Here is a 3,311-nt window from a genome sequence, read left to right as displayed (position 1 = left end):
CGTCACTAGGACTTCCCCTGCATAATCCGCCCTTCCCATCGCCCTTCCCACTAGGACTTCCAGCAATAAAATAAATCACAATTATTTAACGGAATTATAATTTTGACACGGAATACGGGAAAATTATGTAATACATAGATGTCCGACTCGGACATACGGAAAAATTACATAATAAAAGGAAAAATTACATAATGAAAGGGAAAAAAGAAAAAAATCAAAAAAAAAAAAACCGGACGTCCGACCAAACGTCCGACCACCCCCCCCCCCCCCCCCCCCACAATGGCGCCCGTCGACTCGGACGTCCCGCGGATATCCGAGGACGTGCAACGTCCTACCTGCATGGGCGTATCCGACCTTATTTTCCACAATGGCGGACGTCCGGTCGCCCGTCGCCGACGTCCGAGCCGGACGTCCGCCGCTGGAGATGCTCTAACAATGAAGTATAATTACAAAAGTAATTCATAACGAGAACACAAAACGTTACCGATGCATCCAGTAAATATTCTTTCCCTTCGTCATTAGGAGTCCCATTTTTTGGCGGCACAAGTTTTAAGAAATGTTAAGAAAAATGAGTGAAAAAAAGTTAGTGTAATAAGGGTCCCACTTGTGTATAATAGTTTTAAATGAAATGTGAATGAAATGGGTTATTGGAAGGTGAGACCACATTACCATTTATGGTAAAAGTGAACTGTGACTCCTATTAACGTACAAACTAAAATGGAACAACATGACTTCTATTCGCGGACGGAGGGAGTAGCTTTTATTTTCTAACTTTTGTGGAATCCTGAGTAGGGCTTCGGTGCGGTACTGAAAATTACGGTATGAAAAATACCGAAATTTACATAAAAAGAATTTTAAAAAATTTCCATGAAATGTGGTATTACATTTTCGGATGCAAGTGTTCTAGTAGGCTTTGGATTATATATTTTGTTTGCTAAAGGATCTGCTCTCATGCCATTTTAGCTAGTTGGATGCACCTTTCATTAAGTTTAATATAAATATAAGAAGTTTCTTTTTATATGTGATCACACGGTTAATTAAGTTGCTAAGAAACAAAGTTATTTTCCCGATGATTAAACTAAACTGGAATTTTGAGAAGAAGCTCCTTCTCTAGTGGCGCGGTTCACGGACTGAAGGGTGGTGTAAGCGATTTTCCTTTCTACTGGACAAATGTATGAATAGCTGACTAAAGTTGCTCGATGAAGATGTTACAATCCAAGAAACAAAAGTTTCTGTCCCCTTTCTGTGTTCGTTTCGCTTTGAGCCTCTCGGCCGAGGGAGGTGTGTTGTGTGATGATAGTTGATTTTTATTTTATTTTGTGATGCAGTAGGTTTAGAGTTTTGGAGCAAAATAGCTGGAATATTCATACCATATAGGGGTGGTTCGGTACAACATATCGTATATCATACCGAAAGTTACAGTATTGTTAGATTCTGGATTACAAGAGATAAATATTAGCCGGGGCGTAATACAACCCAAAAGAAGGAACAAAGAAAATAAACTGAAACAAAATTACAAAGTAGAATTTGAAACAGAAAACTGTGAACATTGTTTAGCCGAGTCAAGGAGTCCTCTTTCCGCAAGACGAGATATGTCCCGGTAGTGCTCTCGGATTGACGTTTCGTCCCCAAAGATAAAACGGCTACGTCTAAGCAGCACCGCTATCAGCAGAGCTCCGGCGAACTGGATGGAGGAGAGCAGAGCTTTCGACAGAAAAACAATGCAGAGAGGGAGAGAGCTTATGATGCAGAATGCTTGTGAATTGGTGTAGGAATGCAAGGAATGACTAGCCTATTTATAGGCTCAGTCCACTGCAGGGGTCAACCAGCCAAGATGGCGGTCATCATTGCGAGGTAGTAACCGCCGACCGTTACATGGCGTTACGAGAGCTGGAGAGGCTGACCCTAGACGGACGTATCGGGACACGCTGCGCGTCTAGGTTCGTTCACGACTTGGACTTTATCACGTGTCAGCCATGGAGGCTTTACCGCGTCATAATGACGAGGTGTCATCTAGATTGGCTCGCTGACGTGGAAATGTTGGTGCTCTAAAAAGAACTAGACCAACCAGCCTTGGGTCGAACCCAAGCACCGAGACCCACGACCAGACCCAAAGAACAGTCCAAAGACCATCCAAAAACCAATTGCCAAGATCTGAGTCCAAGGACACAGACACGGGCACGAGCACGGGATCGGGCTCGAGGCTCGCGGCGGGGCGGGCGGCGGCGCGCGCGTGTGGGCTCTACAGCCCATCTTAGTCCACTAGAATTATTACATGTAATAATCCTTCTTATTAAATACTACTTGTTTAATAAGCTTGTTACTTTCGATGTGGGATAATTAACTCACTTAATTAATCCCATGACTTCTCTCATAGCTCAATTAAATAGCTCGTAATTTTGCACGACTTTAATCCATTATTTCTCACTCACCGGGAATCGGATTTGAGAAAATGAATATACCACAGTCATCTACTCCGAACGTAGATCGACGCTATATCGTTTAATTTCATAAAATTAAATGTCTCGTTGGAAATATTATTGGTCAATGTCCCTTGACCGGGCATACGATTTCAACAGGTATGACAAAACACCATACCGATACCGTTTTTTTTCGGTATACCGGAAATTCGGTAAGGTAGTTTTTGTTATCGTTACCATACCGTGTTTTCGGTATACCGTACTTTTGCGGTATACCGAACTGTGGTACGACATACCGTTATACCGGAAAAAATCTATTATACCCAAAATATTCAAAAAAACAATTCTATATTTTATTTTTGTATAATAGAGAATTCTATTTTTAAATTTTAGTATAAACATAACATAAATACATAGAGTTTGTTTATATCTATATATATATATATATATATATATAATAATCAATCGGTATACTAGTATACCACGGTATACCGAACTGTAGGTATATATCGACTATTCAGTATGACGGTACATACCGGTATACCGTGATATAGGAAATCTAATACCGTTATCGTACCAAATCTTTGATACCGTACCGAAAACTACGGTATACCGAAAAATCGGTATTTTCGATATTTTTTCGATACGATAAGTCCGGTATTCCGGTATTTCGATATAATTCCCCACCCCTAAATTACCATATACATAGAAGCTGGAACAAAATAAAAGCATTTAATGAAATGCAAAGAAACAATAGCTAGCAACCAATTAAAGATAAATCATACTAACACAAAATCAATTGACCTTGGGGTACTTGAATACAAATGAACTGATAAAACTATCTTTTCCCATTAAATAATGTGAATAAATACACAAAAAAAGAATATCATG

Source organism: Salvia splendens, chromosome 20 (assembly GCF_004379255.2).
Source record: "Salvia splendens isolate huo1 chromosome 20, SspV2, whole genome shotgun sequence".
NCBI classification, from domain to species: domain Eukaryota; kingdom Viridiplantae; phylum Streptophyta; class Magnoliopsida; order Lamiales; family Lamiaceae; genus Salvia; species Salvia splendens.
The sequence above is the reverse complement of the archived record's forward strand: the minus strand, read 5'-3'. Positions refer to the sequence as shown.